General features: G+C 40.3%; 1 protein-coding gene across 1 annotated transcript in view; it reads right to left on the reverse strand.

Annotated features, from left to right (window-relative positions):
- kon (chondroitin sulfate proteoglycan 4-like protein) overlaps positions 1 to 16,712 on the reverse strand; it is a 99,869-nt gene that overhangs the window by 47,331 nt on the left and 35,826 nt on the right. The gene's annotated exons all lie outside the window — the stretch shown is intronic.

The raw sequence follows: 16,712 nt of genomic DNA on the forward strand, positions 1-16,712 counted from the left end.
TTGCTACCAGTTTCAGCTTGTCCTATATGGACACATGCCGATAAATTAACTTCCAAGGCAGGATACCGCAGAAACATTGATTGATGTTGAAGAATCTAAGGAGACTGCAACAACTGCCAATACCTATTAGGGCAAAAAATGGTTAAGATAGGAAACATTATAAAAGTGATGTGCTGTATCCAGACAAGACGAGCAAGAATGTAGAGGAGATAAAACTTGCTGATCCAAACAAAGTGAGAAAGTTCGTTCCTGTGCCATAGCCGAACGCGCAAACCAGAAGAGTAAGAAAGAAGCCAGAATCTTACCTTAAAACCAAGCGAGATCCTTAAAGTTGAACAATTGGCTGAGGTTTCTAATTTTAAACTCTTACCCGAGAGAGATAAAGAGGTTGGTTTGTATTCGTGGAAAATCTGTTAACTATACATCATCTACCATGCGATTTTAAGATACCGAGTAGAGATGACTGGATTCGAAGTAACCCTTCTTTGAACAGTCTGGATTTTTATATATAGTAATCAAATGCAGTAATCAAGTGAAGCACACTGTTGCAGTTCCACTGCGTTGCGCTAACATTTGCATTTCTCACTTCCGCCGCATAGCTTACCATAGACCGGCCTAATGCTTTGTAAGAGTTCAACATGGTTTCTTTTTCAGTTGCCGGCCAACGACTTGCGGACCTTGTTGCTTCTGATCTTTTTGAAAAAAATTTGTGGCTGGCACGGTCGACTTATACGTGCTATCGCACTTTACACCCAATATCTTGGTGTAGTAAGAGGTCGGAATCAGGACACCATCGACCAATATGTTCAGGAGGGAGAGCCTCAGTTCAACCGTCCAGGTGGTGAACGGTGTGGCAGTAAATTTAGCACTAAGTCAGCAATGTCTTTGGCGAAAGTATCCGACGCCAAGATCGTAAAATACAATGCGTAAATTTCGATCTCTAGCCATCTGGAGCGTGTAAGATTTCAGAACAGCAGAGGTTAAACAGTTCGGCAGATATCACCCCGTCTTGGGGAACTCCCTGTTTCACTCTACAGGTCTTCGGCTGAAGGTATGTCTTCCCTACATCCTCGAAGAGCTTGACATACTTAGTTGACGGTATTGAAGTCAATGCCTGTTCGAAAGATCAGACTTTAGGTTAAGGTTAAGTCTACGACTGATATATGTGGATATGGTGTGTATTGGGGAGGAGTAGTACATTCACAATCTTTGCTACTGGCGATAAGAAGTGAATCGGCGCGTACAATTCCCATCTGCTGGGATCCTTGTCTTAACTCCGGGTTCATACAGTTTCTTAGGCATAACCATTGAAATTGCATGAAAGTCCAACGCTTTGGATGATTTATTATATTGTGATAATACCTCCTCGGTTGAGAGGGTTCTTAAACGGTGTTGCACACTCCACTCGGGGTGTTCTATAAATTGCCGGTTAAAATTACACGTCACCTCTTTGTATCTATCACTGTCACGCCGTGGAAAGTAAATTTCCTCTAATCCTTCCTTCCAGTATTCGAGAGTTATTTAAACGTTGCCAACAGTTTACATAGTCCTGTAACAATGTTGCATTGCTTCAGGTGGTCTAGCCACTTTTTCCGCTTATGCTCGCCTACCTGCCTGTTCGTACGACCAAGCTCATTACGCCCATTTGCTAATCGGTATATGATTGATATCGGTATATGGTTGCTAATCCCGCCGTCTCTGTTGGGAAATGTAATCTTGTTTTGGGTATTCGACCAGCAGTTATGTAGCGAGCGACTGCTATTTTGATTATATCCCGGAAAATTCTCTCAACTACAAACAGATTTTCCATGGTTAAAGAAAGTACTTCCGTCACATGTTATGAAGTCGGGAGACCTGTTAACGGAGATGATGATAAAAACAAAGGGAAATGACGGGTTGTCATGTCAGGTAATTTATCAGATCGGATGCCACAATGGTTATGTCAAGATGACAAGCTGTAGCAATGTCCTCTAATCCTCGTTAGAGCGTTTTTTTCACCGTGCAAAATGTCGAGTTATCAATTTGCTCAGCCAGCGCTGTACCTTTCTGGTTATTGCGCAGGGGGGAATGCCAAAGCTCATGATGAGCATTGAAGTCTCTTAGCACCACAGGATTATTGTCCTCTAAATGCGAACATATATCAAGCATATAATGTAGGGAACAACTATTTATCGACGGTATATAAGCTATCTTACCTCAGCAGTACCACACCTTACTACAACCGCCATATATTCCATGTGTGGGTCACTAGAGTTCAAGCAAGATAGGTTTGTACTGGACAGACTGCTTTATAAGATTGACAAGCTCTCCTCATCCGTTTCATGTACGATCTTTTCTGAAAACTTTGTAACAATCGCAATGTTGCAAGCTACACATGACGGTGAACTTTGTTTTGTGGGTCTCGGCGACCTGGATATTTTTCGGCACATAAATTTCACTGACTTTGTTCCAGAATCCGTTGCAATTGAATTGCAGGAACGGCGTAGATAATATGTTTGTTGTTGCTTAGGAGAGTATGGGGGCAGCGACATAACTCATTTCGCGATAGTCTTGGAGACCGAACAGCCTTGGAAGTGCACCATTTCTCAACATCCTTTACATCTCACCGATGTTGACATGTGGTGGAAGCGGATCTGATAAACGAAACAGATCCATGGCCCGCCTTTCTTCTACGGACAAAAGAGCTCGGAACATTCATACCGGGATATGTTGCCGCTCTCAAGGTGAAAAAGCATAAACACATAACTGTTGAAGTGACGGACCATGGTCGAATATTCCTCCGAGCAACAAAATCGGGAATTAACTAACTCGGGAATGGCTCTCATACGATCGGTCTACAAATTTATGACTCTGTCAGGGCACCGATGTGTTATTACATTGGGGAACTTCATAATACTTACTTTAAGAAGGCTGGGAGACGGCATCTGGAAACGGGATTACATCCAATCCAATAAGATCTTTTACATCAATGATAATCAAACCACTGATGTGCATCGGAGGGCCCGTTCTCTACTTTCTGATAAGCTAGAAACGTTCATAATAAACCTGCATACATATATCGAAGTAAACTTAAACACTCGATACCCTAATCGTGGCCCCCTCTATTACCAATAATGGCACATTTCTCCTTCTCTCCCAAATCAAAAACCCATCAATGTACAACAAAGAACCACCAATTCGAACAACAATAAAAAGGCGGCAATGAAGAAGTGTTAAAAAGTAGATATGAATATCTTAAAATATCATTCACAACAACGTGCCGCATTGGCGAAGCAACAAAAAACAAAGAAACAAGAAAAAACACTGCCGACAGATGTCCGTCGTAACCACTCTTTTGCCATCCATATTCTTACAAATAAAATTCGCAAAATAGCAACAGCAGCAGCAACAACGGCAACCAGCCAACAACAGCTAAAGAGAACAGATAAAATAAAACTCTTGGCGAAATGCATCACCAACCAGCAAGCACTAAACGCTTAACGCATTTTTCACGCTTGACATTTGACTTGTAAAAGTGCATTCTCTTCATAGTCATGGGTAGTCAATTTTTGTTTCTAAAAAACACAATTTTTTTTTATTTTTGTTGTCTACATTTTGTTGTCGTTATGCCCCCAAACGTGCAACAAGAACGCATTTGGTGTGGATCACATGCCGCACCAAAGGTCTGTCACAGTTGAAAATATTATGCTGTGTAATTGAATGGCGTGTACGTACATACATACATATATTTGTGTATCTGTATATTAATGAACTAGAATAGAAATAAAGCAGGGTTGGGAGGCTGGAATCGGTGATGAGGGAGCAATTTTGCATCAGCTATTATTTCCCCCTCTTTTTACCTTGTTACACATTTTTTATCATACCTTTTATAATACTTCGGATATACATCATAATATGACAGGATATTTTCTTCGCCTATAATGGCTAAAACTATTTACTTTGAGAGAGAGAGTTCCATGTTCGACACAGAATAAGAACTACATGGTTCTTTCCTTCTCAAATGCTGGTGCACTTAGAAGCCCATGTAAAGACCCATAGACTAACTACGGTCTTGAGAGCCTGGATTTGATTGTAAGAACTTTTTTTAAGAAAGGACACTTTATAAGACCCTTTCTTACAGCGTGTTTCTTTAGACCATTTCTGTAAGAACGGATGCTTTGTAAGACCCACTATGTAAAAAAGGGTGGTTCATATGACACTTTCTGTAAGAAAGAGTGCTTCTGTAAAAAAAGGTCCTTCGTATGACACTTTCTGTAAGATAGAGTGCTTCTGTAAGAAAAGGTTCTTCGTATGACACTTTCTGTAAGAAAGAGTGCTTCTGTAAAAAAACGTGCTTCGTATGACACTTTCTGTAAGAAAGAGTGCTTCTGTAAAAAAAAGGTGCTTCGTATGACACTTTCTGTAAGAAAGTGTGCTTCGTATGACACTTTCTGTAAGAAAGAGTCCTTCGTATTACACTTTCTGTAAGAATGTGTGCTTCGTATGACACTTTCTGTAAGTATGTGTGCTTCGTATGACACTTTCTGTAATAAAGGGTGCTCCGTATGAAACTGTCTGTAAGAAAGGGTGCTTCGTATGACACTTTCTGTAGGAAAGGGTGCTTCGTATGACACTTTCTGTAAGAAAAGGTGCTTCGTATGACACTTTCTGTAAGAAAAGGTGCTTCGTATGACACTTTTTGTAAGAAAGAGTGCTTCTGTAAAAAAAAGGTGCTTCGTATGACACTTTCTGTAAGAAAGAGTGCTTCTGTAAAAAAACGTGCTTCGTATGACACTTTCTGTAAGAAAGAGTGCTTCGTATTACACTTTCTGTAAGAATGTGTGCTTCGTATGACACTTTCTGTAAGTATGTGTGCTTCGTATGACACTTTCTGTAATAAAGGGTGCTCCGTATGAAACTGTCTGTAAGAAAGGGTGCTTCGTATGACACTTTCTGTAGGAAAGGGTGCTTCGTATGACACTTTCTGTAAGAAAAGGTGCTTCGTATGACACTTTCTGTAAGAAAAGGTGCTTCGTATGACACTTTTTGTAAGAAAGAGTGCTTCTGTAAAAAAAGGTGCTTCGTATGACACTTTCTGTAAGAAAGAGTGCTTCTGTAAAAAAACGTGCTTCGTATGACACTTTCTGTAAGAAAGAGTGCTTCTGTAAAAAAAGGTCCTTCGTATGACACTTTCTGTAAGATAGAGTGCTTCTGTAAGAAAAGGTTCTTCGTATGACACTTTCTGTAAGAAATGGTGCTTCGTATGACACTTTCTGTAAGAATGTGTGCTTCGTATGACACTTTCTGTAGGAAAGGGTGCTTCGTATGACACTTTCTGTAAGAAAAGGTGCTTCGTATGACACTTTCTGTAAGAAAGCGTGCTTCGTATGACACTTTCTGTAATAAAGGGTGCTCCGTATGAAACTGTCTGTAAGAAAGGGTGCTTCGTATGACACTTTCTGTAGGAAAGGGTGCTTCGTATGACACTTTCTGTAAGAAAAGGTGCTTCGTATGACACTTTCTGTAAGAAAAGGTGCTTCGTATGACACTTTCTGTAAGAAAGAGTGCTTCTGTAAAAAAAAGGTGCTTCGTATGACACTTTCTGTAAGAAAGAGTGCTTCTGTAAAAAAACGTGCTTCGTATGACACTTTCTGTAAGAAAGAGTGCTTCTGTAAAAAAAGGTCCTTCGTATGACACTTTCTGTAAGATAGAGTGCTTCTGTAAGAAAAGGTTCTTCGTATGACACTTTCTGTAAGAAAGAGTGCTTCTGGAAAAAAACGTGCTTCGTATTACACTTTCTGTAAGAAAGAGTCCTTCGTATTACACTTTCTGTAAGAAAAGGTTCTTCGTATGACACTTTCTGTAAGAAAGAGTGCTTCTGTAAAAAAACGTGCTTCGTATGACACTTTCTGTAAGAAAGAGTGCTTCTGTAAAAAAAAGGTGCTTCGTATGACACTTTCTGTAAGAAAGTGTGCTTCGTATGACACTTTCTGTAAGAAAGAGTCCTTCGTATTACACTTTCTGTAAGAATGTGTGCTTCGTATGACACTTTCTGTAAGTATGTGTGCTTCGTATGACACTTTCTGTAATAAAGGGTGCTCCGTATGAAACTGTCTGTAAGAAAGGGTGCTTCGTATGACACTTTCTGTAGGAAAGGGTGCTTCGTATGACACTTTCTGTAAGAAAAGGTGCTTCGTATGACACTTTCTGTAAGAAAAGGTGCTTCGTATGACACTTTTTGTAAGAAAGAGTGCTTCTGTAAAAAAAAGGTGCTTCGTATGACACTTTCTGTAAGAAAGAGTGCTTCTGTAAAAAAACGTGCTTCGTATGACACTTTCTGTAAGAAAGAGTGCTTCGTATTACACTTTCTGTAAGAATGTGTGCTTCGTATGACACTTTCTGTAAGTATGTGTGCTTCGTATGACACTTTCTGTAATAAAGGGTGCTCCGTATGAAACTGTCTGTAAGAAAGGGTGCTTCGTATGACACTTTCTGTAGGAAAGGGTGCTTCGTATGACACTTTCTGTAAGAAAAGGTGCTTCGTATGACACTTTCTGTAAGAAAAGGTGCTTCGTATGACACTTTTTGTAAGAAAGAGTGCTTCTGTAAAAAAAGGTGCTTCGTATGACACTTTCTGTAAGAAAGAGTGCTTCTGTAAAAAAACGTGCTTCGTATGACACTTTCTGTAAGAAAGAGTGCTTCTGTAAAAAAAGGTCCTTCGTATGACACTTTCTGTAAGATAGAGTGCTTCTGTAAGAAAAGGTTCTTCGTATGACACTTTCTGTAAGAAATGGTGCTTCGTATGACACTTTCTGTAAGAATGTGTGCTTCGTATGACACTTTCTGTAGGAAAGGGTGCTTCGTATGACACTTTCTGTAAGAAAAGGTGCTTCGTATGACACTTTCTGTAAGAAAGCGTGCTTCGTATGACACTTTCTGTAATAAAGGGTGCTCCGTATGAAACTGTCTGTAAGAAAGGGTGCTTCGTATGACACTTTCTGTAGGAAAGGGTGCTTCGTATGACACTTTCTGTAAGAAAAGGTGCTTCGTATGACACTTTCTGTAAGAAAAGGTGCTTCGTATGACACTTTCTGTAAGAAAGAGTGCTTCTGTAAAAAAAAGGTGCTTCGTATGACACTTTCTGTAAGAAAGAGTGCTTCTGTAAAAAAACGTGCTTCGTATGACACTTTCTGTAAGAAAGAGTGCTTCTGTAAAAAAAGGTCCTTCGTATGACACTTTCTGTAAGATAGAGTGCTTCTGTAAGAAAAGGTTCTTCGTATGACACTTTCTGTAAGAAAGAGTGCTTCTGTAAAAAAACGTGCTTCGTATTACACTTTCTGTAAGAAAGAGTCCTTCGTATTACACTTTCTGTAGGAAAAGGTGCTTCGTATGACACTTTCTGTAAGAAAGAGTGCTTCTGTAAAAAAAGGTACTTCGCATGACACTTTCTGTAAGATAGAGTGCTTCTGTAAAAAAACGTGCTTCGTATGACACTTTCTGTAAGAAAGAGTGCTTCTGTAAAAAAAAGGTGCTTCGTATGACACTTTCTGTAAGAAAGTGTGCTTCGTATGACACTTTCTGTAAGAAAGAGTCCTTCGTATTACACTTTCTGTAAGAATGTGTGCTTCGTATGACACTTTCTGTAAGTATGTGTGCTTCGTATGACACTTACTGTAAGAAAAGGTGCTTCGTATGACACTTTCTGTAAGAAAAGGTGCTTCGTATGACACTTTCTGTAAGAAAGAGTGCTTCATATGACACTTTCTGTAAGAAAGGGTGCTTCGTATGACACTTTCTGTAAGAAAAGGTGCTTCGTATGACACTTTCTGTAAGAAAGAGTGCTTCGTATGACACTTTCTGTAAGAAAGGGTGCTTCGTATGATACTTTTTGTAAAAAAGGGGTGCTTCGTATGACACTTTCTGTAAAAAAGGGGTGCTTCGTATGACACTTTCTGTAAAAAAGGGGTGCTTCGTATGACACTTTCTGTAAGAAAGGGTGCTTCGTATGACACTTTCTGTAAGAAAGGGTGCTTCGTATGACACTTTCTGTAAGAAAGGGTGCTTCGTATGACACTTTCTGTAAGAAAGGGTGCTTCGTGTGACACTTTCTCTGGGAAAGGGTGCTTCGTATGACACTTTCTGTAAGAAAGGGTGCTTCGTATGACACGTTCTGTAAGAAAGGGTGCTTCGTATGACACTTTCTGTAAAAAAGGGGTGCTTCGTATGACACTTTCTGTAAAAAAGGGGTGCTTCGTATGACACTTTCAGTAAGAAAGGGTGCTTCGTATGACACTTTCAGTAAGAAAGGGTGCTTCGTATGACACTTTCTGTAAGAAAGGGTGCTTCGTATGACACTTTCTGTAAGAAAGGGTGCTTCGTATGACACTTTCTGTAAGAAAGGGTGCTTCGTATGACACTTTCTGTAAGAAAGGGTGCTTCGTATGACACTTTCTGTAAGAAAGGGTGCTTCGTATGAACCTTTCTGTAAGAAAGGGTGCTTCGTATGAACCTTTCTGTAAGAAAGGGTGCTTCGTATGAACCTTTCTGTAAGAAAGGGTGCTTCGTATGAACCTTTCTGTAAGAAAGGGTGCTTCGTATGAACCTTTCTGTAAGAAAGGGTGCTTCGTATGAACCTTTCTGTAAGAAAGGGTGCTTCGTATGAACCTTTCTGTAAGAAAGGGTGCTTCGTATGAACCTTTCTGTAAGAAAGGGTGCTTCGTATGAACCTTTCTGTAAGAAAGGGTGCTTCGTATGAACCTTTCTGTAAGAAAGGGTGCTTCGTATGAACCTTTCTGTAAGAAAGGGTGCTTCGTATGAACCTTTCTGTAAGAAAGGGTGCTTCGTATGAACCTTTCTGTAAGAAAGGGTGCTTCGTATGAACCTTTCTGTAAGAAAGGGTGCTTCGTATGAACCTTTCTGTAAGAAAGGGTGCTTCGTATGAACCTTTCTGTAAGAAAGGGTGCTTCGTATGAACCTTTCTGTAAGAAAGGGTGCTTCGTATGAACCTTTCTGTAAGACCCTCTCTGTAAGAAAGGGTGTTTCGTAGGACCCTTTTTGTAAGGAAGGGTGTTTCGTAAGACCCTTTCTGTAAGGAGGGTGTTTCGTAGGACCCTTTCTGTGAGGAGGGGTGTTTCATAAGACCCTTTCTGTAAGGAGGGGTGTTTCGTAGGACCCTTTCTGTAAGGAGGGGTGTTTCATAAGCCTTTTCTGTAAGATAGAGTGCTTAAGAAAGGGTGCTTCGTATGAACCTTTCTATAAGAAAGGGTGTTTCCTAAGACTCTTCCGTAAGAAAGGGTATTTCTTCCTTAGACTCTTTCTGTAAGAAAGGGTGATTCGTGTGATACTTTCTGTAAGAAAGGGTGCTTCCCAAGGCTCTTTCTGTAAGAAAGGGTGCTTCCCAAGTCTCTTTCTGTAACAAAGGGTGCTTCCCAAGGCTCTTTCGGTAAGAAAGGGTGCTTCCCAAGGATCTTTCTATAAGAAAGGGTGCTTCCCAAGGCTCTTTCTGTAAGAAAGGGTGCTTCCCAAGGCTCTTTCTGTAAGAAACGGTGCTTCACAAGGCTTTTTCTGCAAGAAAAGGTAAGACCCTTTCTGTAAAAAAGTGTGCTTCGTAAGACCCCTTCTGCAAGAAAGGGTGCTTTGTAAGACCCTGTAAGAAAGGCTGCTTTTTGACACCATTTTTGTAAGAAAGGGTGTTTCTTAATACTCTTTCCGTAAAAAAGGGTGTTTCTTAATACCCTTTCTATAAGAAAGGGTGCTTCCTTAGACTCTTTCTGTAAGAAAGGGTGATTCGTGTGACACTTTCTGTAAGAAAAGGTGCTTCCCAAGGCTCTTTCTGTAAGAAAGGGTGCTTCCCAAGTCTCTTTCTGTAAGAAAGGGTGCTTCCCAAGGCTCTTTCGGTAAGAAAGGGTGCTTCCCAAGGCTCTTTCTGTAAGAAACGGTGCTTCACAAGGCTTTTTCTGCAAGAAAAGGTTTTCTTAAGACCCTTTTTATGTAAGAAATAGTGCTTCGTAAGACCCTTTCTGTAAAAAAGTGTGCTTCGTAAGACCCTTTCTGTAAGAAAGTGTGCTTCGTAAGACCCTTTCTGTAAGAAAGCGTGCTTCGCAATACCCTTTCTATAAGAAGGGGTGTTCCGTAATACCCTTTCTATAAGAAGGGGTGTTCCGTAAGACCCTTTCTGTAAGAAATGCTGTTCCGTAAGACCCCTTCTGCAAGAAAGGGTGCTTTGTAAGACCCTGTAAGAAAGGCTGCTTTTTGACACCATTTTTGTAAGAAAAGGTGTTTCTTAATACTCTTTCCGTAAAAAAGGGTGTTTCTTAATACCCTTTCTATAAGAAAGGGTGCTTCCTTAGACTCTTTCTGTAAGAAAGGGTGATTCGTGTGACACTTTCTGTAAGAAAGGGTGCTACGTAACACCTTTTCGGTAAGAAAGGGTGCTTCGTAATACCCTTTCTGTAAGAAGGTGTGTTCCGAAAGACCCTTTCTGTAAGATAGGCTGTTCCGTGAGACCCTTTCTGTAAGAAATGCTGTTCCGTAAGACCCTGTAAGAAAGGCTGCTTTTTAACACCCTTTTTGTAAGAAAGAGTGATTTTTGAGACCCTTTCTGTAAGAAAGGGCAAAATGCAAAAAACAAGAAATTCAAATTTAATTTCTTGAAAATTGTTTTTTTTTTTGAGTTAAGACACTCTTTGAGTACATGAACAATGCATCAAAACTCTTCTATAGTCCGCTTGAGACTTGATAAATACTGTTAATCAGACAGTATGCAATATAGGTACTAACCCCACCTACGTTGTTCCAAAATCGAGTACTTGACTTTTCGTTTCATGAATTTACTCTAACACAACCCCCCCATTATCTCCGCCTCTGTTTTTTCACTTCGAATCGTTGTTGTTGTTTGTTTGTGCAATTTAATTTAGTATGAATACGTAATGTTTACGATAATTTTAGAGCAGTTTTGTATAAATTTTCATTAGTTTTTCTTTGGGCTTTTCTTTTGTTGTTTGTTTTTTTATATTTGTTTTCTTGGCTCTTCTTCTACGATTTTCACACTCATGGGTGCGTGACGTCATTTTTTGGGATCTGTGCAAAAGTGCGTCGTCCATTTTTTTTTGTAGTTTTTGATGATCATTTCGTCAAGAAATGAATGATTCACCCAATATATTTTTGTTATTGTTGTTGTACAACTGAAGATGTTCTTTTGTTTCTCAAGCAGACAGACAATTTTGTTTTCACACATGTGAGATGTTCTTCGTTCGGTAGGCACTGATGATGTTTTGTATTTTCACTTTTTACTTGGCAAGAGAGTTGCATTAATTTTTTCTTTATAGATTTTCTTCAGGGTTCGGTGTATTTTAGTTTTTAGTAAAAAATTAAGCACAAAGTCTAAACGATGTTTTGTTTTTTTTTGGTTTCTTGGCCATTTGTCAATATTGTTAATACGGGTTTTTGTTGTCAGACAATAAGCCTTATGGTCAGATGCTCTTCATCTGAATTGCTTGGTCGTTTGTCTGGGTAAGGTCCAATATAATGAATTGCCATGTCTTCTTGTTGCTTATTTTCATGATTAGATTTTGAATTTGTTAAATAAAATAAAAATTCATTGTTTAACATTTAGGAATAAAGTGCTGTAATTATTGCACACTCTGTTGCAATTGTTACAGCAGTTGGTGTAATATATGTATGAATATTTTTTTTTTTTGGAATAGACATCCCGATTGTTATCGATTATAGTTTTATTTGTAATGTATCAATGTAAATAAATTGATTCTTTTGAATTTTTTGGTTTTTTTTTTATAAAATTTCTCAGAAAATGGTGACCTTTCACAATATTGCCCTCCAAGCAATAAATTGCTAATGTGAAACAAAATGACATCTTAATCACATACATAGTTACGAAAATTCGAAAACTTATTTTGTTTCACAATGACTCAAACGGGAAATGGGATTGTGATTTGATTTCCACGAATTATTATTTTGAGAAATTTTAAAGAATTTTACTGTAAATGGCTGATTGGATTATGGTGTTGGTGATGAATGGAAATATGTTTTGTGAGACATTAGACATTCCTGTATTAATATATTATAGTATTTAAAAAACACTGTGCGGCACGAAAAAAAAATTAACCATATTCTGACACCGCACCGTTATTAAAGACCAAAAAATAAGACACATGTCTCGGCGTTTTTCCCATCACTTGTACTTTCGCGGTTATGAGTCCCAATGATTTGAGGCTTTGCCAAACCGTGGAGAATTTTGATTAACTGTTAAAGGAAGAGTTGTAGCTCTGGTCATTAAGAACAAAAATTGTCAAAATCTGCAAAGTCAAATTTCTTCTATAATTTTCTCTCGGATTTTGGTCAAAGTATCTAAGATTTAACATAATGAAATGGAAACATTAGTGAGATGTAATGGATGTAGGGCGCCACCGTTATGCAAATGAAAGCACGCCCTGCGCTTATAAGTTCTGCGATTCGATTCCCAGGCCGGGCGAAAACATCATACTTTACGGTGGCAAAATACCCCTCAGTGTAATGGCAACATTTCCTGAGTCTTCCAGCCATGTAAAACTTCTTTATAAGTGGTGTTATGAAACTCGCTATAAAAGGTAGATCCCATATAATTGAACTAATATGAATCGGCGTGCACTCATTGTTATAAGAGAAGTCTCCCGTGTCCTTCGGGCAAATGTATGTATGAAATGGATGTAGGGAATGGGTGTAATTCCGAGACCGCTTTGTTTTTAATCGTTTCAATTATGTGGCTGTTGGATTCTAACACCACATTTTGCTGTTCAGGGTCCCAAAAATGCAAAAGGTTCTGCAATTTAATTACACCGGTCTCTGTAACAAAGACAGCAAAATTGTAAAATTTATTAGTCGGATGGATATCACGGCAGCCGCGACTTAGGACTAAAGCTCACCGTCACCTGTACTTTTCAACGTTGCAATGGTTGAAACGTGTTGCAGCGGGATCGAACAGGAAGCGAAGGAGGACTTTCCTTCCTTATACAGTAGTCTATCCACTACAAGCCTAACTCGCTTGAGTTTTTTTCTGCAATTCAATTGCAACGGTCTCCGCAACAAAGTCAGCAAGAATCTGGTTTCCTTATGCAATAAGAGATTTCAATCCTCATTATGAGCTTTGGGATGACCGAGCAAATTGATAACTGGAAACCTGTCATTTTCCGTGGCTCAGACCATCTTCTGACCATCCCTTAACAGACCACCAGACTGCAGAACCGCTGACCGTATTTTTCTGAAACATGGAAAAGCTGATTGGCGGGTGAGGTCAATAACCATGTGCTTAGGCAATCCGTCCTAGGCAATAATCAGAGGGGTACAGATCTGGCCGAACAAATTGATAGCTCCACACTTTGCACGGTGAATGAAGGCTCTTTTACGAGGATAAGAGGAGACTGCCATAGCTCGTCAGACATCACCATTGTGGCACCCGGTCTAATAAATGACATAATCTGCCAACCCGTTATTTCCCTTAACTCAGACAATCTTCCTATCATTAACAGACTGTCATTCTTATCCTCTGACAGCCGTACAATGGATTCAGAGAATTTACCAATTATAGCTGCAGAGAGCTGTTCATTCCCCCAGATATTAAATACCCGAATATCTGGGGGAATGAACAGCTCTCTCCAGCGATGATTGGTAAATTTTCTTCCGGGACATCATCTTTGCTCCTACCGGTCGCTACATACCTGCTGGCCGAATACCCGAAATTGGACCAAATTTCCCAGCATATGCGGGACTAACTAATAAGAAATGTGATAAACTTCGACGTACGAACCCTGAATACCACAAGATTAAGTAAATTGTTAAATTACTTTCGAATCCGAGAAAGAAGGATGATGGAGCAGCTGTTGCTTTCAACGGAGTGACCGTGACAGATCCGAGGCAGTTTACCGGCAGTTTATAGAGAACCCACAGAGTGATAGAGCAAAGTGGAGTGATATCAGCCGAGAAGATATCGCTACAATTTACGATGAGCGATGTTGCAGACGACATCGGAAACGTGAATCACCAAAGCATTGGGTTCCACCGAATCTCAAGGGTAATGCTTAACCAACTGAATGAACACATGGGGTACACGCCGATTTCCCTCTTGACGCCAGTAATGAAGCACTACTCCTCCCCATGATGAGAAGCAAAATATCCACAACACTACACACAGTCTCCATACCTATCAATCGAGTACTGAACCAGAACAGTTGGTGCGACCGAACAGTCATGGTGGCTCTTGACCTATCGAAGAAGAAGAGAAGACTTCCATCCAGTCGTGTGTGAAAGGTTGGATAATCAGCTATATGTATGGAAGTCAGTCGTTTGTGAAACTCAGAAATAAGAAGTACAAGACCCGTAGAGTGAAACAGGTAGTTCTTTAAGGCGGGCAGATATCTCCGGAAGTGCTTAACATCTACCTTTCTGAAATCCTACACTCTCCAGACGGCATTGAAATCGTAATGTTATCAGGTACTATCGTTAAGTTTTCCGTGAAAGCCGCAGTTATTAATGACAAGATCAGAAGTAGGAAAAAGTTTGATGACCGGCAGCACTTGGGATGTTGACAAAAACTTAGCTTTGAACTTACAAATGTAACGTGACAAAATGATCACGTACATATTAGGAACAACATTACGGTCCACCACCTAACAACGCAATACCATCCACACTGTTAAAACCCGTACCTATACAACCAGTACACATTCATTACATTGTAACGCACCGTACAATGCATTTTGATTAATCTCCAACATGAGAACAACGGAGTAATTCTCAATCGCTTTGTGCGACCGTTTATTTAAGTATTTCAGTTTGTGGTGGGACTGGGAGGCTTGCTTGCTACTGCAGGGAGCCAGCCATACGGGCTTGAGTGCAGTTGTGTGTTCGTAGTCCGCCAACCGACGCGGGAGTGTAGGGAAGTATTTTTGAGAGCTACCCCTTTGCGCGGTGGCTAATACATTCACTCCATCTCCGGGTGTTGTTCCACTCCACTTCTGGGTGCTGTTCCACCCCACCTTCGGGTGTTGTTTCACTCCACCTTCGGGTGTTGTTTCACTCCACCTTCGGGTGTTGTTCCACTCCACCTTCGGGTGTTCTTCCACTCCACCTTCGGGTGTTGTTCCACTCCATCTCCGGGTATTGTTCCACTCCACATCAGGGTGTTGTCCTACTACACATTCGGATGTTGCTCCACTCCACCTTCGGGTCTTGTTCCACTAGCCAGCACTCGTAGTATAGTGTAGAAGTTAACTTAGAACTAACACTAACTAACGACGACCCGAACAATCGAGCCGAGTGCTGAATCACCGAGTGGCCGAACCCCTACAACACGAGAGCCGAGAACCCAATCTACCATACGAACACCAAGTGGCCGAACATCTACGAGTGACCGAACGCCGGACACCGAATCACCGAACACATACGAACCCCGAGTAGCCGAACATCTACAACACGAATCACCGAGTGGCCGAACACATACGAACCCCGAGTAGCCGATCATCTACAACACGAATCACCGAGTTCCCGAGTATCTTCAAATCGCCTACTACCGAACAGCGAATCATCGAATTCCCGATTATCTTCAAATCCCCTACTACGGACGACGAATCACCGAGTTCCCAAATATCTTCAGATTGCCTTCTACCGAACGGCGAATCACCGAATTCCCGATCATCATCAAATCATTTACTACGAATCCCGAAGCCGGTCGTTCTTCCGTCAATTACTGAAACCGAGTCATCCAGCTTCAGGGCATCTGCGAATCGCCGCTTCCGAACTTAATACCGTGTCGTTGGGCCCTACCACTCCACTTACCTCGTACGAAGCTTCCAACCACAAATACTGAATCCAAGTTGCCGATCCCCCAGTCAGTTACCCGATCTACCAGTTGCTAATTAAACCCTTCTTATCGTATTTAAAAATCAGTAGATTATAAATTAGTTTTACATCAATAAATGTCCGATTTAACCCCCAGGAAAGGGAGAATACTCGTTTTATTATTCCGTAAGGTTTAGTGGGCCCTTATGGCGACCCTGGACACGACTAAGTCTACCCCAGCCTACGACAAAACCACGTTACACAAATAGTCCGGTATGTGCTAAGATATGCGGCGCGATTGTAATGAGCAAATGTTACCGTTACCCAGTGAAGGAATATTCAAACCTGACACACTGTCGCTTTAACGACTGCAACGTGGTGTCTTCTATGACACCAATGGACGATCTTCGTGAGAAGAAGAATATTTTACCGGTGCTGCTTCCATACAAAAGTTGACAAAAATAGAAGGAGTTAAACTAGGTTGATGAATTTTTGCACAAGCATTTATTATCGGTTCAGATGTGGTTATAGGCCCCATATATATCTTTCCCCGATTTTGCTATAACTCGGTCAATTAATTTTGATCAAATAGCTTTCAAATTTAATATGTGTTATTTTCTTAGTCCCCTGAGTAGCTTTACGATTTTCACAAAATATCGGTCTAGATTTGGGTATATATATGTTTCCCCGATTTTGCTATAACTCGGTCAATTTTAATCCAGTAGGGTTCAAATGTAATATGTGAAATTTTCTTCACAAAAATCGTTTCAGATTTGGATATAGCCCCCATATATCTTTCCCCAATTTTTGTTATAACTCGGTCAGTTTTTATTGAATAGCCTTCAAATTTAATACGGGATATTTTCTCCAAACCTGAACCGATTTGTCTCAAAATCTGTAAT

Source organism: Musca autumnalis, unplaced genomic scaffold (genome assembly GCF_047663935.1).
Source record: "Musca autumnalis isolate F117 unplaced genomic scaffold, ASM4766393v1 scaffold_2, whole genome shotgun sequence".
In the NCBI taxonomy this organism is placed as follows: domain Eukaryota; kingdom Metazoa; phylum Arthropoda; class Insecta; order Diptera; family Muscidae; genus Musca; species Musca autumnalis.